Here is a 25609-nt window from a genome sequence, read left to right as displayed (position 1 = left end):
TGATTTCAGAGGCTCACAACTGAGAGAAATTTGCCTCAGAAGAAATCATGCTTTAAATCTTACCCGTATCTGATTTAGATGAGACTTTGGACTTTTGAGTTAGTGCTGGAACAAGTTAAGACTTTGGGGCTATTGGGATGTAATAAATGTATTCTGCATGTGAGAAGAACAGAAATTCAGGGGGCCATGGGCAGAATTCTGTGGTTTCAATGTATCCCCAAAGTTCAGGTGTTGGAAATCTAATTCTCAATGTATTACAACAGTGTTAATTGGTGGGACCTTTAAGAGGTGATTAAGCCATTGAGGGCTCTGCCCTCATGTGTTAATTGGTGGGACCTTTAAGAGGTGATTAGGCCATTGAGGGCTCTGTCCTCATGAATGGATTAATGTCATTATCACAGGAGTGAGTTTCTTATATAAGGCCAAGTTCCACCTATATCTCTCTCTCTCTTCGAGGCAGGGTCTTGCTCTGTAACTTACTGCTCTTGCTCTCTCTCTTACCCTCTTTGCCCTTTCACTTTTTGCCATGAGACGACACAGCACAAAGACCTTCGCCAGATGCTGGACCCCCAATCTTGGACTTCCCAGCTTCCAGAATTGCGAGCCAATACATTTCTGTTCTTTATAAATTACTGAGACTCTAGTATTCTGTTATAGCAGCACAAATCAGACTATGACAGGATCCAGTTGGAAAACCAGGAATCACACTAGCTATTTCCACAGAGGAGATTGAATGTAGGGAATTGATTACACAGGTGTTGACAGCTAGAAAAGCAAAAATAAAACATTAGGTCATGAAGAGACAGTAGCTTTAGAAATCAGCTGCCACCAACAGAGTATAGAACACAGGTTGGCCAGCCTATTTTGTGTATGTGATGGGTCAGACAGTAAATATTTTAGGCTCTTTGCACCATATGATTCATGCAACAGCTACTCATACCTTACCACTACAGTGGGAGAGCAACCATAGACAATATGGAAATAAATGGGCAAGGGTTTGTTGCAATGAAACTGTTTTTTTTTTTTTTTTCCCCACAAAAACAGGATGTGGGCTGGATCTGGATTTCACACATACAAAAGTCATTTTAATTACACTCTCCTTATTTTTTTTTTAATAACTATTTCCTATACCAAAATGCCACCTGGCAAACTCCTATTCATCCTTTAAGACTCACCAAAAGTAGGCCAGGTATGGTGCCTCATACCTGTAATCCCAGCACTTTGGGAGAATGAGGTAGGTGGATTGCTTGAGCCCAGTTCAAGACCAGCCTGGGCAACATGGTGAAACCCCATCTCTACAAAAAACACAAAAATTAGCCATGCCTGTAGTCCCAGCTGCTTAGGAGACTGAGGTGAGAGGATCACCTGAGCCCAGGATGTGAAGACTGCAGTGAGCCATGATAATGACACTGCACTCCAGCCTGGGCGACAGAGTGAGACCCTGTCTAAAAAAAAAAAAAAAAGGCTACCCATGTGTTGGTGTTTCCTCTCAAGCATGAAATCCACCAAAGCTTGCTTACATTCATCCCTATATTTGCAAGAAACTAGCATAGTCTCTAGCACACACAGAGTGCTAAACAACTGTTTCATGAAAAGAGGAACAAACCAGGTAACAAGCAAATATTAACCAAAAAATTACCCCCATGGGTTAAGTATTTACAAGGAGTAAAGAACTGTTTAATGACTCTCCTTAATCTTCCCAGAAACTCTGGGAAGGAGACTGTAATTATCATTTATATTTTATGAATGAGGCAAATGAGGCACAGACTTCAAGCTACATCCCTAAGTTTATATAGATGGTCAGTGCATGACCCAAGAACAGAACTCGGGAGTCTGAGTCCAGAGTTTCATCCTCGCACTGCTCTGGAATCCCATATCCGTGCACGGCCTTTATCCGTGATAGCAACAGCGCACTTGCAAGAAGCCCTCTTTATGCTAAGAAAGAATAAACATACCCTTCATAAATAATGCAAAAAACAAGTGAACTGCTTCTGAAGAGTGGAAACCTGCTTTCAAGGAGTCTGAAGTATGGTAGGAATTAATAAAACATTTTAAGGGTACTCTACAATTCAAATATGAAAAGGAAAATCAATCAGTGATCTGAAAGAACTAACAAGTGAAACAATTATTATTATTTTCCATATATGGAGAATCCATAACATTCTTGAGAGTGTCGAGCACACAAAATTCATTCTCTGTGCTATGTAAGTATAATTTTATCCAGTGGTAGAAATGTCAGTCACTGTGGTTGGATCACTGTTTTAGTTTAGCAGGGTCTGCCTCTGAGGTTAAAAAAAAAGTGCCAAATAAAATAGCACACACTTTCTCATTAAGTTGCCTAATTCCATCAAATTTGTTTGACTGAAATACTACACCCCAGTGTTTGAGTCTACAAACACATTCACACACAATAAATTTAAGAAGCTCACAACTGTAGGTATTAGTCCCTTATATTCTATCTTGTTTTCAATCTTCCTTATAAAATAGAAGACAATTCCAGAAAGTCCCTTGTTTGGATTAGATTCTATTATTTCTACAACAAGAACTCATTTTCTATATAACACAGTCACTTTGGAAAGGTCTTATTTTGTTAAAGGGGTCCCAGAGCATATGTCACTGTAATTACAGTCTCTTCAAAATGCAGACTTTGATGCAACAAATTTCAGTTAGTAGAAAAGTTTCCTTTATGTGCAAAGAAATGTTTTGATTTTACTTTTTGTTTTTTGAGTTCCATACAATGCTAAAGTTTAGATGGTTTAAAATTGGTTTTATATGGCTGATTTCTTTGTAAATTCTCTAAAAACTACATTTCTAACACCATTCTGTGTGAATAAATCTAGAGTTTCAGACATATCTGATAAGAAGTTATTTCTCACATCTCTCTTAATTCTAACAATAGGTGTTTCGTAAAGAAACTATCATTAGAAAGCATTTTACATGCATTATTTAATTTATTTTTGGGGGAACAGATGTTGGTGCTGTCATCTTCTCTAATTGGCAGATGAAGCTCCGAGACTATTTTACCAAAGCTGGTGTCTTAGCACAGGCTAAGCTGCAGCATCAAATAGATGCAATAGACTCTGGCTCAGACATAGTCAGTCTCATAAACAATGTGATTGTGTACTGCAGGGCACTGGGAGACTCAGATCCACACAGTCATTCAGGTATCCAACTTGTCATGCTTCTATGATCTTCAACTCATGTCTTCCAGGGTCCCTGTGGGCATCACCATCACAGTCAGCTGGAAGAAAGAGTAGGGGGGGAATCTGTGGGGTACTTTTATAAGGATGTTCTGGCATGCTTCATTCTGCTTGGCTTCTTCCTGGGAGGACATGGACACATGGGCACAGCTAACAGAAAGGGAGGCTGGAAATGGGAATGCCTGTGGAGCATTTATTACCTCCTTCAGTTAATAAAAAGCCTGGCTCAGAGCCCTCTGTCTATACTGTCTGAATGCCCTGTGGGATTGAGCCCTTAACCTGCTGGGTCCCACTCTAACTCCAGGCAGAGACTGTCAGGATGGAACTGAATTATAGGACACCTAGTGGGTATTCATTGGAGAATTGCTTGGTTTATGGGGGAAAAACCCTCATACATCTGGCATCAGAAGTGAGTAGGGGCTGACACAAGAGAAAAAAAACCTTTTTGTTTTTCACATAAACAAATATGCAGGCTAACTGAGAGATGCTGCAGGGGTGTGTTTGTGAAACCCCTAAAGATGAGACCAAGTGGTCTGAGAGCAAACAATGGGCCCTTGATGCTAACCACCAAATGCTGTGCTCAAAGTGAGAGGTGAGAAATGATTTTCCATCATGCCATTCCTTCAGATCATATGCACAATATTTGGGCTATTGGTTTTAATCCCTCATGCCCAACATTTTGCAGCTGTTCTAAAGAAACACACAGGTTCTAAAGCCAGCACTCTACAAAACTGACTCTATATTTGCAGGAGGAATTGACTCTTCAGTGAGTGTTTGCCAGGTTTTCCATTTGTCACATTTTCTAACAAGAAGAATGCGATTGTTCAAATCACTCAGGGATAAGTGGCTTGCATTAGCATGCCTATTCAGGGACTTTTTCTAGAAGCATTCTAGGAAGTAAAATGTGGGTTCATATCTTTATTACAGGCAACATGGGGCTTTATTTACAAACAAAGTGCTTTAGACAAGGTCTTTTGCATAATACAAATAGCAAGTTATTTTCAAATGGCCATAATACTTGTAGTCAAAACTCTTTCAATTGAAATAGCATTAGCATATGTCTTATTTTCTGGAAAATGCACAGGAAATGGTGAGAAATGCACATTCTATATGCTTTCAGGAGAACTAAGCCATTGAAGCAAAAGGAAAACTAAGTAGTGATTAAAAGATCCGATTCCCCACTTTGGGAAGATACACGAATTTGATTCAAGAAATGGGTATTGAGCTGGGCACAGTGGCTCATGCCTGTAATCCCAGTACTTTGGGAGGCTGAGGAAGGCAGATTGCTTGAGCCTGGGGGGTTGAGACCAGCTTGGGCAACATAGTGAGACTCTGTCTCCACAAAAAATTTTAAAAATTAGCTGGGCATGGTGGCACACAACTATGCTCCTAACTACTTAGGAGGCTGAGGTGGGAGGATTGCTTGAGCCCTAGAGGTTGAGGCTGCAGTGAGCAGTGATTATGCCACTACACTCCAGCCTGGGCGATGAAGCAAGACTATGTCTCAAAAAATAAACAAATAAGCAAAAAGTCAATAAATGAGTAAATAAATAAATAAAAAGTGTTGAGCTCCTTTGAGGTGATGTTCATGCCACCATGGATTAAAGGTCACATAAGATATGATCCTTTCCCCCAAGAAATTTGTAATCTAGCTTTGCAATAATTCATTTAGATATTCTCAACTGCTATGTCAGATAACACCTTTCTTAATTTTTTCCCTCTCCTAGTACCATCTCAATTCATAAGGACCAAGGAAACAGTGATATCTACTTAAGCCCAGACAATCATCCAAAGAATTAAAAGCTAGGTAACACTGTCCTCTGTGAGATATATCCTTGATTATTTTAACAAACAGAAGTCAGTAACTGTTTTTGCATGAAATGGTCACAGGCCAAGGCTCTCTTCTTTGATTTAAGGCTCTTTGGGGTCACTGAAGTGTCATTTGGAAAATGACTTCCCGATGCATAATGATCCCCTAAAGCCTGTCGTAAATGCTCTTCCATGAGAGCTGCAATTTATTTTCTTGCAAATATTGTTTTAAAACAGTAAGCAGCTGAAGGTCGGAAGAGAGGCTCATGAAAACAGGCTTAACGCAACTCCAGGATATTTTTCAAACACACTGGAGAGGAGAAAATTTGTTCATAAATACACATTTAGAGAAATGGTTCGACAGACACAGAAAAGATACATTTCTCTTACCCCCAAGCACATGGTTGTAACCCATGCAACAATATACATAAAAGAAAAGAATAGATGGCTTTAGAATATCACAGAGACCTGGATTCAAATGCGAGCCTTTCCATGCATTGATTATGCCCATTTTGTTTGCAAATCAAAGTTTTTGAGCTCAGTCGCCTCATATAATACAAAATTACCTGCCTCAAAGACTGTGACAATTAAACACAATACTGTATACAAATGCTAAAGAACAAAGCCAGCTGCATAGTATACACTCAATAAACTGCAGTGATGAGTGCTAAGATTATTGTTAAACAGGAGTTATACACAAAATAATTAGGTATACAGTATATAAAACCCAATCTTCTCTCCATTTGTGGGAGTATGTCAATCGGATATCTAATGTTATGTTGCTTGTTAAATAATCATTTTCATAAGCAGGAAAAATAAAAACCTATGCAGCTATAAAAATAAACAGTATTAAAGACTTTATTTAACTCTTGAGTTAGGAAACTGGTTGTAAGATGTTGCAACCAGTTCAAAGTCGACTCCAAACAGACACATTTATAGATCAGGAATATTGAAACCTGAGGACATAAAACTACCTTCTTCCACAGTTCGGGAAGGAAATAATTGAAACTATACCAGACAGGACAGAATTTGCATATGAATAGACAGGAATGATTTTGCACTCAATTATCTACAATGTATGAGGATGTAAGTTTGGTCCCACAGAATCAGAATCTGATAATCCTAGAGGCTGTACTCTTCTAGGAAATGCATCATTGTCCTTTAAAGCACATTTTTCTACAATTATTACATATATATTTTGTATATAATATAGGAAATAAAAATATCTATTTTGTGTAGATATGTTTGCATGTAAGTGTTCAATTTTGCTTGCTGTTTTGTATACCACAACATACATATTGTATCTTTTCACATACGCACCCACCTGTAAAAGTTAAAATTACTAAAATTGAGTGAATCCTGGTTCTATGCCTGTTATATAGAAAATAAGTAAATGATGGAGTGCATCAAAGAATTGTACAATTTGAGCAAAAAGATTATCTCACTCTGCCATTTCTCATAATCATTCCACCAATACTTTATGAACTTCTTGAGTTATAGACAATAAATTCCAAATATTGAAAGTTGTGTTGGAGTCCTTTAGACTGGATGCCTTCAGATTTTTTTTTTTTTCTTTTTAGAGACAGGGTCTCACTCTATCACACAAGCTGGAGTGCAGTGGTGCAATCATAGCTTGCTGCAACTTTGAACTCCTGGGCTCAAGAGATCGTCCCACTTCAGCCTCCTGAGTTGTTGGGACTACAGGCACATGCCATCACAGGCTAATTTTTTGTATTTTCTATGAAGATAGGGTCTTGCTATATTGCCCTGGCTGGTCTTGAACTCCTGACCTCAAGTGACCCTCCTGCCTCAGTCTCCCAAAGTGCTGGGATTACAGGCATAAGCCACTGCACCCACCCAGCCACCTTCACACATGTTAAGGATGGTGAGGAACAGGGATGCTGGTTTTAACGAGGTTCCCTGATGGTGGCCTCATGTGTGCTGCTCCCACAGCGTGGCTGAGGGTGGAAGCTGATTCCTGGTTGGTGGTGAAACTAGGCCTCATTAAACTTAGAAACTAGGCCTCATACAGAAAAAAATTAACACCAGGTGGCTCTGGATAGGGTCCCACCCTGCCTCGATAAGGACCCACCCTGATAGGGTCCCACCCTGCCAATTCCGGGAAACAACCTCATGGGGTCCCACCCTGCCAATTCCGGGGGTCCCACCCTGCCTCGAAGTTCCCGGAATCAACAACTCCAGGAAAAAAACCTCATAAGGTCCTGCTCTAACCAATTAGCATAAGACACCTTGCTCAGGCCATAGCTAGACCCAATCATTTTGCGCCTTAAGCTTTGTTTGAATTTCGCGCCATAAGCTGTGTTTGAACTTGTGTTTGCCTATATAAACAGCCTGTAACAAGCAGTCGGGGTCCCAGGGCCAACTTAGAGCTTAGGACCCTAGCGCGCTAGTAATAAATAACTCTCTGCTGTGAATCTCGTGTCGGTGGTCCTTCGCTGCGACCCCTGCCCAGGAGGGAATCGACAGTTCGGTTCCAACAGTGGAAGGTAAGGGAAGTGCACCACTGCCTTCTCTCTGCACTGGAAAGAGACGGGACTGTGTCTAGGGAGGGTGTGCAGGAGGCCGTGTCTCAGGGGTTGAGGGTCATTGGTCATTTGTCATGTTCCTCCTTTCAGGAAGCAGGAGTTGGTCCTGTAGGACTCCTTTCCCGGAGAGCGCCTGCTACAGGAGGACAGAGGCATCTGCAGCCGCCCTGGCCCTCTCTCTAGGGCAGACCCACGTCATTCCTCCCCCATGCTGCCAGACCTGGCTGTCCCCTGTCTCCGGCTTCCTGCCTGGCCCTTTCCTTTCTCTCCTGGCCCTCATTCCTTAGCTGGTGTCCCCAGCATGTTTTTCTTGCCTGAAGACATCAAAACTCTGCTTCTTCTTTCTCTTCTCCTTCCTCTTAGGCAGGCTGCAGCCACCTCCCTCTGACCCTCTGGAGCTCTGAGAGGATCCAAGAGAATATAGCGTTGCCATCCAGGTCTGTGTGGCAGCAGATGCTCTCCCTCACCCAGAAGTCCGTTCGAGTGGCAGCTTTGCGCCCACGTCCTGAAAATGTCCCCACCTTCATTAAAAAAGATCCAGAGCAGGCCGGGCGCGATGGCTCACGCCTGTAATCCCAGCACTTTGGGAGGCCGAAACAGGTGGATCACGAGGTCAGGAGATGGAGACCATCCTGGCTAACGCGGTGAAACCCTGTCTCTACTAAAAAAATACAAAAAAACTAGCCGGGCGAGGTGGCGGGCGCCTGTGGGAGGCTGAGGCAGGAGAATGGCGTGAACCCGGGAGGCGGAGCTTGCAGTGAGCTGAGATCCGGCCACTGCACTCCAGCCCGGGCAACAGAGCAAGACTCCGTCTCAAAAAAAAAAAAAAAAAAAAAAAAAGATCCAGAGCAGTCACCAACTCTTCACTACCCCATGTTGGGGCTCATAAAACAATGCGGCAAAATGCAGGCCTCAGCAGTGGCCTTGGAAGCAAACTTCTCTCTGTGACCTTCTCCTGCCTTCCTGTCTCAGTCCCATCCTTCCGGGAGGCCTCAGAGAAACTAGAAGCCCTCCTTCCCTTGGCTGGTCCTAGAAACCAGAACCCTTTTCTCCAAAGCCAGCCATAAAACCTAAAAATAGGACTTTAACTTTCCCTCTGCCTTTCTGTGTAAAAACTGGCCATAAAGAAATTCCCTGACCTACCTTGTTTGACTGTAGATCCTAAAACCCCCATTCCAGAGAGGGTCCCACCTCACACCCAGAAGGAAGGAGCACTGCTCAGAGAGGCCAAGAAGAATCTAGACAGACAGGCCTGGCTGGGTTTCCACACTCAGTCCACCAGCTTTAGATCAGGCCCTTTTTGTCCAACCTTGTTTCTGCATGCTGTCCATGCTTTGTTGAACCTTAGCATAAAAATGGATAGTTTCCCCTGTATCTTTGGGCCTTCATTCTGAAGTCTCCTATTTGTACACATTAATTTGCATATCTTTTCTCCTGTTAATCTGCCTTTTGTAAGTTTATTTTCCAGTGAAACTTCAGGGGACCCCTTGGCCCCTGCACCCCATACACTTGCACACAGGCACATACTCACCCCCAGCTGTGTAGTACACAGTAGACAGAAATAAGGTGGGATGCAGAGGCGCACATGCAAAATTATATTTCTATCTGGTGGATCAGTGGAAGGGAAGGTTTGTGTTTAACAAGGATGTGTCTGTGCCTTTCTCAGTTTCAGGAGCAAGTGAACCATCTGGGAATCTCATGAATATGAAGACTCTGGCCCTGTGGGTCTGGGGCAGGGGGGTGTGAGTCACTGTCTTCACTGTGGCTCAGAGTCTGTGATGTGGAGAGCTGATGGTGGGGTCGATCGTCTCTCTGGGGAGCAAAGTTTGGTGTCACCATCATCTCTTAAAGCTGCAGTGTGCTGGCTGAGCAGGGGTCTGTGTTTTAGGGGGTTGGAGTCATTGGTAATTAGTTTCCACCTTCTTCATCTCTTTTTTTTTTTTTTTTTTTTTTTTTGAGACAGAGTCTCTCTGTTGCCTAGGCTGGAGTGCAGTGGCACAATCTCGGCTCACTACAACCTCCTCCCCGCCAGTTCAAGCGATTCTCCTCCCTCAGCCTCCCCAGTAGCTGGGACTACAGGCATGTGCCACCACACCCAGCTAATTTTTGTATTTTTGGTAGAGACAGGGTTTCACCATATTGGCCAGACTGGTCTCAAACTCCTGGCCTCAAATGATCTGCCTGCCTCGGCCTCCCAAAGTGCTGGGTTTACAGGTGTGAGCCACCGCACCTGGCCCTTCTTCATCTCTTATGTTTCCAAGGGCCTAGCCTTCATTGTTACCAGTATCTTCCCATAGATGTAGTGTTGGTCAACGTTGTTCAGTCACTTCCAGGATTTACTGAGACCAGCAGCTCCCCCTGTGCACTCGCTGCCTTCCTTATGGCCATGACATGGCCCCCAGACAGGGGGCCAAGCCTCTCTAAAGCATCTGTGAAAAGAAGGCAACAGAGTGTATGTGAGCACGGTGGGTGTCAATGACTCCCAAATCACCCTAAGGCTGAGATGTCCTATGACAAACCTTGCTACCCACATAAACTCCCCTAAAAACATCTATCTGCTCTTAAAATAGCCATGGGCATGGCATTTCATTGTCCATAGACTTCTCGGCAGCCTGGAGTTCCACCTCCACCCAAGCCATATGTGTCCTCGTCTCTTGGCTGCCACACCAAGGCAGGCTCTGTCTCAGGGAGAAACCCAGGGGGTGGGGTGTGAAGAAATGTTCCCACGTCAGGCCCTGCTGTAGGAATAAAGGTGGATCTCTTCTGCTTTTCAGAACAGATCTCTGCAAAAGCTAATCATCCCTTAAACACTAATAACAACTGCAGGACACAACCTATTGTGTCTGAAAACTGTGAAGGGTTAATCACATTTTCTAAACAAAGTACTTTCCCCTAAGCACAACTGGGCCCACAGGGCAGTGGCTCATGCTTGTAATCTCAGCACTTTGGGAGGCTGAGACAGGAGGATCACTTGAGGCTGGGATTTTGAGACCAGCCTGAGCAACATAGCAAGATCCAGTCTTGACAAGAAATTTTCTTTTGAAATTAGCCAGGCATAGTGGTGCACACCTGTAGTCCCAGCTACTAGGGAAGCTGAGGTGGGAGGATCCTTTGAGCCCAGGAGTTCAAGGCTGCAGTGAGCTATGATTGCACCACAGCACTCCAGCTTGCGTAGAGCAAGATCCAGACTCTTTGTAAAATTTTTTGGAAGGTATGCTATTATTTCAAGCTAAAAGTTTATACAGTAATTGCTTTGTGTTCTGTAACATTCTAGAATGCAATGACATACCTAAAAAGGGCATTTTAAATAAATTATTCCTTTTGGGCATAAAGTGTGTGGGGTATAGGGGCCACAGGGTCACCTGAAGTTCCACTGAAAAATAAACTTACAAAAGGCAGATAATTAGGAGAAAAGGCATACAAATTAATGTGTACACACAGGAGACTTCAGAATGAAGACCCAAAGAAATATAACAATAATAATAATAATTAATAAATAAGTCTGAATTTGAATTAACACAGTTTAGCAATGGAGTCACTCTTTGTCAATCATTTAGCCATTCTGAAAATTGCTTTGTAAAATTTTTTGGAAGGTATGCTATTATTTCAACCTAAATATTTACACAATAATTATTTTGTGTTGTGTAACATTTTAGAATGCAATGACTATCTGCAAAGGGCCTTTTAAATAAATTATTCCTTTTGGGCATAAAAAATAATTTTGTGGTGCTTTATGGGTAGGGAGGTGGGCAGTAGGGGGTTGCTGGATGGATGATGGATTTGAGCAAACCCAAAATTAGGAGGATCTATCTGGGGTAGGACCTGGTGGTACATAGAATAGACTGGACTCCTATTTGGCCATAAGCATTGAGCCCCTTTGCATTCAGTTTTTGAAACAAAATTGCCCTAGAGAATAATTATTCATCTTTTCAAAGACTAATGATTGCTCCCCACGTGGCTCCAAACACAGATTCTCAGGATCTCATTTAGAGGTATTAATATCAGCTTAGCCGGCCGGGCGCGGTGGCTCAAGCCTGTAATCCCAGCACTTTGGGAGGCCGAGACGGGTGGATCACGAGGTCAGGAGATCGAGACCATCCTGGCTAACACGGTGAAACCCCATCTCTACTAAAAAATACAAAAAACTAGCCGGGCGAGGTGGCGGGCGCCTGTAGTCCCAGCTACTCAGGAGGCTGAGGCAGGAGAATGGCATAAACCCGGGAGGTGGAGCTTGCAGTGAGCTGAGATCCGGCCACTGCACCCCAGCCTGGGCGACAGAGCAAGACTCCGTCTCAAAAAAAAAAAAAAAAAAAAAAAAAGGATGTCAGAATAGCTTCAGCCCCTGTCTTATACCTGCTACGGGTAAAGGTCCTGCTACAGACAAGAGGATGCTGCATGTTCATGCACCACCTGACAGATCCATTTATACAGACCTGACATTTTTTTCTGAGGCCTCTGTTCTGTTCCATTGGTCCGTATATCTGTTTCGTACCAGTACCATGCTGTTTTGGTTACTGTAGCCTTGTAGTATAGTTTGAAGTCAGGTAGCATGATGCCTCCAGCTTTGTTCTTTTTGCTTAGGATTATCTTGGATATATGGGCTCTTTTTTGGCTCCATATGAAATTTAAAGTAGTTTTTTCTTTTTTCTTTTCTTTTTTTTTTTTTTTTTGAGATGGAGTCTTGCTCTGTCGCCCAGGCTGGAGTGCAGTGGTGCGATCTCGGCTCACTGCAAGCTCTGCCTTGCTGGTTCACGCCATTCTCCTGCCTCAGCCTCCTGAGTAGTTGGGACTACAGGTGCCCACCACCATACCCGGCTAATTTTTTTTTTTTTTTTTTTTGTATTTTTAGTAGAGATGGGGTTTCACCTTGTTAGCCAGGATGGTTTTCATCTCCTGACCTCATGATCTGCCCACCTCAGCCTCCCAAAGTGCTGGGATTACAGGCATGAGCCACTGCACCTGGTCTAAAGTAGTTTTTTCTAATTCTGTGAAGAAAGTCAGTGGCAGTTTGATGGGGATAGCATTGAATACATAAATCGCTTTGGGCAAGTATGGCCATTTTCATGATATTGATTCTTCCTATCCATGAGCATGGAATGTTTTTCCATTTGTTTGTGTCCTCTTGTTTCCTTGAGCAGTGGTTTGTAGTTCTCCTCGAAGAGGTCCTTCACATCCCTTGTAAGTTATATTCCTAGGTATTTTATTCTCTTTGTAGAAATTGTGAATGAGAGTTCACTCATGATTTGGCTCTCTGTTTGTCTATTATTAGTGTATAGGAATGCTTGTGATTTTTGCACATTGATTTTGTATCCTGAGACTTTGCTGAAGTTGCTTATCAGCTTAAGGAGATTTTGGGCTGAGATGATGAGGTTTTCTAAATATACAATCATGTCATTTGCAAACAGACAATTTGACCTCCTCTCTTCCTATTTGAATACCCTTTATTTCTTTCTCTTGCCTGATTGCTCTGGCCAGAACTTCCAATACTATGTTGAATAGGAGTGGTGAGAGAGGGCATCCTTGCCTTGTGCTGGTTTTCAAAGGGAATGCTTCCAGCTTTTGCCCATTCAGTATGATATTGGCTGTGGGTTTGTCATAGATAGCTCTTATTATTTTGACATATGTTCCATCAATACCTAGTTTATTGAGAGTTTTAACATGAAGAGGTGTTGAATTTTATTAAAGGCCTTTTTTGCATCTATTGAGATAATCATATGGTTTTTGTCATTGGTTCTGTTTATGTGATGGATTATGTTTATTGATTTGCATATGTTGCACCAGCCTTGTATCCCAGAGATGAAGCCGACTTGATCATGGTGGATAAGCTTTTTGATGTGCTGCTGGATTCAGTTTGCCAGTATTTTATTGAGGATTTTCACATTGATGTTCATCAGGGGTATTGGCCTGAAATTTTCTTTTTTAGTTGTGTCTCTGCCAGGTTTTGGTATCAGGATGATGCTAGTGTCATAAAATGAGTTAGGGATGAGTCCCTCTTTTTCTATTGTTTGGAATAGTTTCAGAGGGAATGGTACCAGCTCCTCCTTGTACCTCTGGTAGAATTCAGCTCTGAATCCATCTGTCCTGGGCTGTTTTTGGTTGGTAAGCTGTTAATTACTGCCTCAATTTCAGAACTTGTTACTGGCCTATTTGGGGATTCAACTTCTTCCTGGTTTAGTCTTGGGAGGGTGTATGCATCCAGGAATTTATCCATTTCTTCTAGATTTTCTAGATTATTTGTGTAGAGGTATTTATGGTATTCTCTGATGGTAGTTTGTATTTCTGTGGGATCAGTGGTGATACCCCTTTATAATTTTTTATTGTGTCTATATGATTCTTCTCTCTTTTCTTCTTTATTAGCCTGGCTAGCAGTCTATTTTGTTTATCTTTTCAAAAAAACAGCTCCTGGATTCATTGATTTTTTTTGAAGGGTTTTTCGTGTCTTTATCTCCTTCAGTTCTGCTCTGATCTTAGTTATTTCTTGTATTCTGCTAGCTTTTGAATTTGTTTGCTCTTGCTTCTCTAGTTCTTTTCATTGTGATGTTAGGGTGTCAATTTCAGATCTTTCCCACTTTCTCCTGTGGGCATTTAGTGCTATAAATTTTCCTCTAAACACTTTCAGCTGTGACCTACAGATTCTTGTATGTTGTGCCTTTGTTCTCATGGGTTTCAAAGAACTTATTTATTTCTGCCTTAATTTCATTATTTACCCAGTAGTCATTTACAAGCAGGTTGTTTAGTTGCCATGTAGTTGTGCAGTTTTGAGTGAGTTTCTTAATCCTGAGTTCTAATTTGATTGCACTGTGGTCTGAGAGACTGTTTGTTATGATTTCCATTCTTTTGCATTTGCGAAGTGTTTTACTTCCAATTATGTGGTCAATTTTAGAATAAGTGTGATGTGGTGTTGAGAAGAATGTATATTCTGTTGATTTGGGGTGGAGAGTTCTGTAGAGTCTATCAGGTCTGCTTGGTCCAGGGCTGAGTTCAAGCCCTGAATATCCTTGTTTATATTCTGTTTTGTTGATCTGTCTAATATTGACAGTGGGGTGTTAAAGCCTCCCACTATTATTGTGTGGGAGTCTAAGTCTCTTTGTAGGTCTCTAAGAACTTGCTTTATGATTCTGGGTGCTCCTTTATTGGGTGCATATATATTTAGGATAGTTAGCTCTTCTTGTTGAATTGATCCCTTTATCATTATGTAATGCCCTTCTTTGTCCTTTTTGAGCTTTGTTGGTTTAAAGTCTGTTTTATCAGAGACTAGGATTGCAACTCCTGCTGTTTTTTTTGCTTTCCATTTGCTTGGTAAATATTCCTCCATCCCTTTATTTCGAGCCTATGTGTGTCTTTGCATGTGAGATGGGTCTCCTGAATATAGCACACTGATGGGTCTTGACTCTTTATCCAATTTGCTAGTCTGTGTCTTTTTATTAGGACATTTAGCCCATTTACATATAAGGCTAATATTGTTATGTGTGAATTTGATCCTGTCATTATGATGCTACATGGTTATTTTGCCAGTTAGTTGATGCAGTTGATGCAGTTTCTTCGTAGTGTCAATGGTCTTTACAATTTGCTACGTTTCTGCAGTGGCTGGTACCAGTTTTTCCTTTCCATATTTAGTGCTTCCTTCAAGAGCTCTCGTAAGGCAGGTCTGCTGGTGACAAAATCTCTCAATATTTGCTTGTCTGTATTTTATTTCTTCTTCACTTATGAAGCTTAGTTTGACTAGATGTGAAATTCTGGGTTGAAAATTCTTTTCTTTAAGAATGTTGAATATTGGCCCCCACTCTCTTCTGGCTTGTAGTGTTTCTGCAGATAGATCCACTGTTAGTCTGATGGGCTTCCCTTTGTGGGTAACCTGACCTTTCTCTCTGGCTGTCCTTAACATTCTTTCCTTCATTTCAACCTTAGTGAATCTGACGATTATGTGTCTTGGGGTTGCTCTTCTCAAGGAGTATCTTTGTGGTGTTCTCTGTATTTCCTGAATTTGAATGTTGGCTTGTCTTGCTAGGTTGGGGAGTTTCTCCTGGATAATAACCTGAAGAGTGTTTTCCAACTTGGTTCCATTTTCCTCGTCATTTTCAGGTACACCCTTCAAATGTAAGTTAGGTCTTTTCACACAGTCCCATATTTCTTGGAGTCTTGTTTGTTCCTTTTCATTCTTTTTTCTCTAATCTCGTCTTCACACTTCATTTCATTAAGTTGATCTTCAGTCTCTGATATCCTTTCTTCTGCTTGATCGATTCAGCTATTGACACTTGTTTATGCTTCACGAAATTCTCGTGCTGTGTTTTTCAGCTCCATCAGGTCATTTATGTTCTTCTCTAAACTGGTTATTTTAGTTAGCAATTCCTTTAACCTTTTTTCAAGGTTCTTTACTTCCTTCCATTGGGTTAGAACGTGCTCCTTTAGCTCGGAGGAGTTTGTTATTACCCACTTTCTGAAACCTACTTCTGTCAATTCGTCAAACTCATTCTCCATCCAGTTTGGTTCCCTTGCTGGTGAGGAGTTGTGATCCTTTGGAGAAGAGGCACTCTGGTTTTTGGAATTTTCAGCCTTTTCCCACTGGTTTTTCCTCATCTTTGTGGATTTATCTACCTTTAGTCTTTGATGCTGGTGACCTTCAGACCAGCAGGCTTTTTGTGTGGACGTCCTTTTTGTTGATGTTGATACTATTCCTGTTTGTTAGTTTTTCTTCTAACAGTCAGCCCCCTCAGCTGCAGGTCTCCTGGAGTTTGCTGGAGGTTCACTCCAGACCCTGTTTGCCTGGGTATCGCCAGTGGAGGCTGCCGAACAGCAAAGATTGCTGCCTGTTCCTTCTTCTGGAAGCTTCATCCCAGAGGGGCACCCACCAGATGCCAGCTGGAGCTCTCTTGTATGAGGTGTCTGTCAACCCCTACTGGGAGGTGTCTCCCAGTCAGGAGGCACGGGGGTCAGGGACCCACTTGAGGAGGCAGTCTGACCCTTAGCAGAGCTTGAGCACTGTGCTGGGAGATCCACTGTTCTCTTCAGTGTCAGCAGGCAGGAATGCTGAAGCTGTTCCCACAGCCGCCCCTTCCCCCAGGTGCTCTGTCTCAGGGAGATGGGAGTTTTATATGTAGGCCCCTGACTTAGGCTGCTGCCTTTCTATCAGAGACGCCCTGCCCAGAGAGGAGGAATCTAGTGAAGCAGTCTGGCTGCAGCAGCTTTGCAGCCAGTGAACTCTGCCCAGTCTGAACTTCCCAGCAGCTTTGTTTACATTGTGAGGGGAATGTAAACTATCAAGCCTAAGTAGTGGTGGATGCCCCTCCCCCAACCAAGTTCGAGTGTCCTAGGTGGACTTCAGACCGCTGTGCTGACAGCGAGAATTTCAAGCCAGTGGATCTTAACTAGCTGGGCTCCATGGGGGTGGTATCCACTGATCTAGGCCACTTGGCTCCCTGGCTTCAGCCCTCTTTCCAGCGGAGTGAACGGTTCTGTCTTGCTGGCATTCCAGGAGCCACTGGGGTATGATAAAAAATCTTCTGCAGCTAGCTCAGTGTCTACCCAACCGGCCGCCCAGTTTTGTGCTTGAAACCCAAGGTCCTGGTGGTATAGACACCTGAGGGAATCTCCTGGTCTGCGGGTTGCAAAGACCATGGGAAAAGCATAGAATCTGGGCCAGAACGCAAGGTTCCTCACGGCACAGTCTCTCACAGCTTCCCTTGGCTAGGGGAGGGAGTTCCCCAACCTCTTGAGCTTCCTGGGTGAGGCAACGCCCCACCCTGCTTCTGCTCGCCCTCCATGGGCTGCACCCACTGTCTAACTAGTCCCAGTGAGATGAGCCGGATACCTCAGTTGGAAATGCAGAAATCACCTGCCTTTTGCATTGATCCCACTGGGAGCTGCAGACCGGAGCTGTTCCTATTCAGTCATCTTGCCAGCCACCCAAGAATATCCTTTTTGAGGCAAAGTTTAGCACCTCTGTCCCAGCTCCTTCCTTAGAGAATTCTGAATGTGGGTTCCGCTGAAAGAACAACACAGCATCAAGAGGCATCTGACCTCTGGTCATTTGGATTATTCAACCCCCTGTTACTTTCTGTGGATGAAAATCAAAACTTCTGCTGTACTGTTCTCAGAGCCAAAGCCTGAGGTGAAACTCCTCCCCTCTGATTTTTTGAGCATGGAATATAAACAAAATAATTAGTGACTCAAGAGGCATTGCAAACGTTAACTAACATGTAACCTTGCAAAACAGGGAAGGTTCTTATTTGTAAATGCCAATCACTACACAGAAAAACTCTAAGGATTTATATCCTAGGCAACAGAAAATTGCTCTGTAAAAGAACTCTTCCCACATGTTTTACTAAATTTGCAATATTTGAGTTTGCATTTAAATAAATACAGAGTTTCCTACCTCTCTCTCAAATGTCTGTTCTGTAAATCCATGCTCTTTTCTCCATGCCACTCCAGGAATAGGCAGGAAGAACCCAATCTCACCACGGGGACCACAGACTGACCCCTTACTTTAGAGGAGCAGAAAACGTACTATCAAGGACACCTTCAGGATGTAGACGCTAAGGTGACTGCTAAAATCATCTAAGAGGAGGGAGTTTTAAGCAAAACTTTGCTGCCCTGCAAATCTGAAAATGACATTGTTGACCTAGAATCAATAGTATACACATTCAAGGAATTTGTTCTCCATAATAAAGACCATTTCTGTGTTGACACATACCTCTTCTAGTTTAAAGAATAATCAATGGAATAAATTTGAGATATCAGACTGTATTTTTGCACCCATGGAACAAATTATTATTTTCTTCCATTGGGGTTTGAATTTGTGACTTTGGACACCTTGACTATTAAAGGCAAGTGATATAAAGCTGAAATCAATATTACTAAAGTGAGAGCATCCCAGGAGTCACCACCTGGGACCTCTGCTTGGGTCTCCACCAAAGCCAGAACATCCCAGGCATCACCACCTGGGACTTCTGCTTAGAGCTCCATGTGTTGTTGCTACTCAGATACTTGGACAGTGACTTGGCAAACCAAAGGCCAGGAAAAAGAGGCTCTAAGAGCTGAGGCTAAAATGCTGAGACCTTTATCTGACCTGGCCATGGAAAGCTCTGACACGGCAGAAAAATTCAGCACTTGCATAGACAATGCATGAGCTAGCTCCACAGTCTGAATCTGAGCCTGTGCTCTGCCATTTTGTAATATGGACTTGTCAGGAAGATGTTCAAGAACATCATGGAACCTATTTGGATTCCAGGCCTTGGCTACCTCCTATTCTTGCAAAACAAGTTCTTCACATGGTCTAGCCCTGCTAGCCTGAATATTGGAGTCTGGGGCCAGAGTCCTAGGTTATCATAAAGTGGTATATGGCACTCATGATTCCTCACACAGAAGGTGCCAATTAAACAATGCCTTAAACAGTGTGTAGGATTTGAACAAATTCCATGGCTATGGGTCCAAGGGCAGTCTAGTAACACAGAACCTTGCCATAAACTCTATTTGCCTTCTTCAGTTTTTCAACCCAATTTTGCAGGCACTCTGTGGTCCTTTGTAGATCACGTATCCTTGGAGACGTTTTGAGACATTAATGATCTCTTTGATGGAATCCATGATGGTTTTTGTGCTAAATCCCATCTTCAGTAGACAATGCCACGTAATGTTCTTTCTAAAAAAAAGAGAGAGAGAGAGAACAACTTGGATTTATAATGTAGACACTATTCGTATTCATTTTTTCCTGTGCTGTTGACATTTTTGAAAAAAGTAGCCTTTTGTTTAATTTTAGCTTAATTTGTTTTTAATAAATGTGTATCATTGTCCAGATTGTACTCACCATTAAGGAATGAGAAAAGAGCAATAGTTGACTCTATTAGGTCAAAGGTTGGTAAAAATGTTTATAATAAAAGACAGATGACTTAACAAAAAATGAACAACGGTCATCTCAGACTTAAACAAAAAAGACATAATAAAATAAAAGAATAACTTAAAAACCTTTCAAGAATCAATTCTGGGCCATCTTAGCCAATGAGTATTTTTACAGATAGGGATGGTCAGTGATCGCAGTAATGAGAAGTTGCCAAAAGCAAATGGGAAGCCTGTTGGTGTAGCAGAAAGTGTGAATTGTATTCTACAATCTTGCTTTCTTGTCTTTTGATAAAACTGCTCGATTTTCCATTCCCAAGTCCATTCACCAGCCTCAGGACCTCTGAACTTCAGACATCCAGATGTGGACCTCAAAGCAACTGCTAACACTAATAGAAGCTAACACTTGCTTCTTAAAAAACCCAAGCAACTCAAAGCAGACAGCATATACACAGAAATCAAGGAGCACGTGCAGAGGATAAAACATTTTTGGGCAAGAAACAAAGATTGGTGGCTGAGAGTTGTTTCTAGATTAAAATTATGTTAATTAATACTCTCCCTCCCTCCCTTCTGTCTTTCTTTCTCTCTTTCTTTCTTCTTTCTTTCTTTCTCTCTCTTTCTTTCTTTTTCTTCCTTCTTTCTTTCTTTCTTTCTTTCTTTCTTTCTTTCTTTCTTTCTTTCTTTCTTTCTTTCTTTCTTCCCTTCTTTCTTTCTTTCTTTCCTTCTTTCTTGCTTTCTTCCTTTCCTTCCTCTTTCTTTCTTTTTCTCTGAGACAGGGTCATGTTTTGTTACCCAGGCTAGAGTGCAGTGGCACAATCATGGCTCACTGCAGCCTCAACCTCCTAGGCTAAAGTGATCCTTCCACCTTAGCCTCTGCAGGAGCTGAGACTACAGGCATGTGTCACCATACCTAGCTAATGTTTTAAATATTTTGTAGAGAAGGGGTCTTGCTCTGTTGCCCAGGCTGGTCTTGAATTCCTGGGCTCAAGAGATGCTCTCGCCTTAGCCTCCCAAATTGCTGGGATTACAGGCATGAGCCACATTTTTATCCTGGCCTCCTTTTATCATATTAACTTGCTCCTTTGTTGTTGATCATTAGCACCTCCAATGGTAGTTCTATTATCAGTTTCGCAGCACTCAAGGTGCATTACAGCCGGCCCTCTGTATCCATGGGTTTTGCATCTGAGGATTCAACCAACTATGGATGAAAATTAAAAACAAAACCAAAACAAAACAAACAAACAACAACAACAACAAAAAAAGAACCACAAGACTGATTATATCTGTACTGAACACGTATGTCCTTTTTTTCTTGTCATTTTTCTCTAAACAAGACAGTAGAGCAACTATTTACATACTATTTACATTGTATGAGGTATTCTAAGTAATATAAAGATGATTTGAAATATATGGGAGGATTGTGTAGTTTATATACAAGTACCGTGACATTTTATAACAGGGACTTGGACATCTGTGGATATTGGTATCCACAGGGTTCCTGGAGCCAATCCCCCACAGATACCAGGGGAAAACTGCACTCTCTCCTTTGCATGGTGCTTTATTTCCCACTAGAAAAAGCCTGAAAAACAGACGCTGTGTGATACTCATCTCCACATCACCCACACAACCCAGCATGAGACCGACAAAAGCTCAAGGCTCCATAAATTGATGTTGAATTGGATTGAAGGTGAGCTTCAGCATCAACTAAATTCAAATCTTCACCCAAATCCTATGTGGCGCAGAAATATTGACAGATAAGATGATGTGATGTCTGGGAATTACTTCAAAATGAGTCAGTTGGCGGGGGGTAATTGAAACAAGATTGGTCAGCAGTTGAGAACTGTTGAAGCTGAGTTACATCATGTTCATTGCCATTATTTTCTCTATGTTGTATATGTTTCCGTTTTTTAATTTAAAAAGGTTAGGAAGAAACCCCAATGTTTTAAAATTGGCAGGTGTTTAATAAAACTTTCTCTATATACTTATTGCTGTGGCTTATCCACTAATAAGTGTTTCTCACTGTGGTTATTCCCATATTCTTGAATCAGCCGACATAGCATTTTTAGTGCCATTGTTAGCATAAAAAAAATTAAAAGTTTCATCAGAGAGTCTCACTTGAAAAATGCCCTCTGGGCCGGGCGCGGTGGCTCAAGCTTGTAATCCCAGCACTTTGGGAGGCCGAGACGGGTGGATCACGAGGTCAGGAGATCGAGACCATCCTGGATAACACGGTGAAACCCCGTCTCTACTAAGAAATACAAAAAACTAGCCGGGCGAGGTGGCGGGCGCCTGTAGTCCCAGCTACTCGGGAGGCTGAGGCCGGAGAATGGCGTGAACCCGGGAGGCAGAGCTTGCAGTGAGCTGAGATCCGGCCACTGCACTCCAGCCTGGGCTACAGAGCGAGACTCCGTCTCAAAAAAAAAAAAAAACAAAAAAAAAAAACAAAAAAAAAGAAAAATGCCCTCTGTTCCAAGAGCTAGAAATAATTACAAAGCCATTTTTTAACCTATAAATCCCAACCCCGATTTAAAAGTTATTGTTCATTTTCCCTATGTTTTAAGGGAAAAGTAACCTCAGCCCCATCATTTCATATAGTTTACTTACTGAGTCATTTTAGAAATCATCTATTCCAGTCCAAAATTTTAGAGATGTGAAAATTGAGGTCAAGAAACATTTTTGCCTTTCCCCAAATTATAGAGTCAATTGGAAAAAAGGCAAGGATTGGACACAGATCTTCAGATTAGGATTTTAAAATTCATGTATTCATTTTACAAGAGTTTGGCACACATCTGCTATATGCCAGGCAGAATAAACAATGCAGCCAAAGTCCAGGCCTTCATGGTGCCTGGCAATTCTGTTCCTAGGATTACACCCAAAAGAAATGAGGAGTTACAGACACACACACACACACCCCCCCAAGAAAAATGAGAACTTATGGATACACACACATACACACACACACATGCATATACCCAAGAGAAATGAGAACTTATGGACACACACACACACACACACACACACAAATACACACATACACACAAGCATATATCCAAGAGAAATGAGAACTTATGGAGCCACACACACACACAATGTGTACACAGGTGTTCATAGTGTAACTGCCTAATGTGTTCCTCCTGCCCCCTGCAAATATAAAATAAACTCACCCAGATGTGGCATTGCAGTAAAGAAAGAGCTTAATTGGCATGAGGTCAGCCATGCCACTTGGGAGACAGAATTATTACTCAAATCAATATCCCCGACGGCTTGGAGGTTGGAGGTTTTTCTAAGATAGTTTGGTGGGCAGGGACTAGTGTAGGGGGCATACTATTGGTTGGGGATGCCATTATAGGGGTGTGGTAAATGGTCCTCATGCACTGAGTCCACTTCTGAGTGGGAGCTACAAGACTGGTTGAGTCACGGGTCCAGGTGGGGCCATCTGATTGTCAGAAATGCAAAAACCTGAAAAGACATCTCAAAAGGACAATCTTAGGTTCTGTCACAGTGATGTTATCTGCAGGAGTAATTGGGGAAGTTGCAAATCTTTCAACCTCCAGAATAATGCTTGGTAATTATTTAGAATTCAAGCCTCTCTCATCCTTCTAACTTGGTGGCTTTTCATCAGTTTTCCAAAAACAGTTTAGTTTGGGGGAAGGGCTATTATCATTTAAACTATAAGCTAAATTTGTCCCAAAGTTAGCTTGACCCATGCCCAGGAATGAGCAAAGATAGCCAACCTGTGAGGATACAAGCAGGAGAGTCAGCCATGTCAGATTTCTCTCACTGTCATACTTTTGCAAAGGCGGTATTATTCATAATAGCCAAGAGGTGGAAACAACACAAATGTCCATTGCCTGGCGAAAGGATAAACAAAATGTGGTCCATCCATACAATGCAATATGATCCAGCCATAAAAAGGAATGATGTTCTGATACACTGGCAACATGGCGGAACCCTGAAAACACGAGGCTCAGTGAAAGAAGCCAGGCACAAACGGTCATGTAACTGCCCAAAGGGGTTCACCTTGTCCGCTGCCTAGACATAGCAGATTTATCAAGACAGAGGAATTGTAATAGAGAAAGAGTAATTCATGCAAAGCTGGCTGTGCAGGAGACTGGAGTTTTATTATTACTCAAATCAGCTTCCCCAAGACCTTGGGGATCAGAGTTTTTAAGGATAATTTGGTGGGTAGGCGGCCAGTGAATCGGGAGTGTTGATTGATTGACTTGGGAATGAAATCATAGGGAGCGAAACTGTTCTTTTCTGCTGAGTCAGTTCCTAGGTGGGGGCCACAGAATTGGTTGGCAGGTCCAGGTGGGGCCATCTGGTTGTTAGAAATGCAAAAACATGAAAAAAAAATCTCAAAATGTTGGTCTTAGGCTCACAGTAGTGATGTTACCTTCAAGAGTAATTGGGGAAGTTGCAAATTTTATGATCTCTGGAATAATGGTTGGTAATTTAGAACTCCAGCCCCTTTCATCTTGACTTGTTGGCTAGTGGCCTTTCATTTATTTTACAAGAACAGTTTAGCCTTTCTGGAAAGGCTATTGTTTAAACTATATATTAAATTCCTTCCCAAAGCCAGTTCAGCCTACGCCCAGTAATGAACAAGGGCAGTTTAGAGGTTATGAGGCAGGAAAATAGAATTTGGAGGCAAGAAACAGAAGGCCAATTCACACTTCAGCTATGACAGGAAATATCCTCTCCATAGGGTGTAGGCCAAGTAAATAACTTTGCAACTTTACTTCATCCTCTTCATTTACATAGGGCGTACCCCAAGTAACCAATGGAATTGTCTAGAGGGTATTTAAACTCCCCAAAATTCTGTAACGGGGCCCTTGATCCCCTATGCTCGGGCCCACTCCCACACTGTGGAGTGTACTTTCGTTTTCAATAAACCCCTTTATTCCTTCCTTGCTTTGTGTGTGCGTTTTGTCCAATTCTTTGTTCAAGACGCCAAGAACCTGGACACCCACTGGTGACAGTTAGAAACGAGATGATATCAGCTAGGTCTGATGTCTTTCACTGTCATAATTTTCTCAGTTATGATTTTTGCAAAGGCAGTTTCAGTCACAGGTTGTATGATTCCATTTATTTGAAGTGTCCAGAATAGGCAAATCCATCAAGACAGAAAGACAGACTACTGGCTGCCAGGGATTGGAGGCGGGAAGGAAAAGAGGGAGTTAATGAGTATGGGGTTTCTTTGGGGCAGTGATGAAAGTGATCTAAAATGCACTGGGCTGATGTTTGCCCAAACCCGTGAATAGACTAAGAGGCATTCAATTGTACACATGAAATGGGCGAATTGGGTGGTATGTGAATGATATCTCAATATAGCTGTTCTATTTTTTAAGGAAAAATATAGAGTGCCATAAGTGCTACACAAAAAAATTAAATGGGGAGGAGATCAGGGAGTGGAGGTGGGTTAAATTTTAGTTCAATGTCTTCCCAACATTCCTTAAATTCCTATAAATTAGTAAATCTTAAAAGATTCCTTGAATTAGGAGTTAAGTAATGCCACACCCAAGCCAGCCACCACCCTCCTGGTACATTAATTAGATCGTACTACATCAGTGCAGGTTTAAAAACCATTCCAATGCTTTGTGATTCCAGGAAATTCAGGGTGTAAGCGGGAGAATACTGCCTCTGAATCCATGGAAAATTCTGCCTTCAGAACCATAATTTTATCTAAGGATTCACACAATTTGGGTTTCACACTATTTGCACAATCGGGGCTGTGCTTTGCAAATAAACATAATGCCAGGAACACCTGAACCAAAATTAGGTGATTCAATACCAACGGGCCCACTGAAAGCATAGAGTCAAGAAATCAGTGCCTGAGCCATTACGGGGCTGGTGCTTTTAAAAATGAATGGACTTGATATTTTTGCAAGTTTTATTACGGAAAAGTGCTTTTGGGTTGGTCAAAAGCCTTCAGAAATCGTTCTACAGCCTAGCTGTTCCCAGACCAAACTGAGGGTCAGGCCGCTTATTCTAGAGGACCAATGAATAAGGTGCAGATGAACTGGGAAAGAAGGGAGTTTTAACTTCTGCAGTTACAGGGAGGAGGCCTGGAAATTATCGCCAGATCAATTCAAAATTACAAAGCTTTCCAGAGCTTATATACCTTCTAAGCTACATATCTACATGTAAAGTGTGCATTCATCTAAAGACATAAGCGATTACTCATAACTAAGATCTGAGTCCTGAAGACCTTCCTCTGGAGTC

At 42.2% G+C, this 25609-nt stretch overlaps 1 protein-coding gene across 1 annotated transcript in view; it reads right to left on the bottom strand.

Moving 5' to 3' along the window:
- The window catches only part of PUD (pseudouridine 5'-phosphatase), a 208611-nt gene that overhangs the window by 18362 nt on the left and 164640 nt on the right, over nucleotides 1–25609 (bottom strand). Inside the window, exons 4-5 of the transcript XR_011618391.1 lie at nucleotides 17392–19190; nucleotides 9837–9984 (exon numbers count right to left, since the gene is read on the bottom strand). The gene's annotated coding sequence lies outside the window, so the exon portion shown is untranslated. The remainder of the gene's footprint in view (nucleotides 1–9836; nucleotides 9985–17391; nucleotides 19191–25609) is intronic.

The sequence above is a fragment of the Macaca nemestrina genome, chromosome X (assembly GCF_043159975.1).
Source record: "Macaca nemestrina isolate mMacNem1 chromosome X, mMacNem.hap1, whole genome shotgun sequence".
NCBI lineage: Eukaryota > Metazoa > Chordata > Mammalia > Primates > Cercopithecidae > Macaca > Macaca nemestrina.
Note: the sequence above shows the minus strand (reverse complement) of the source record. Positions and strands in the feature narration are given on the sequence as shown.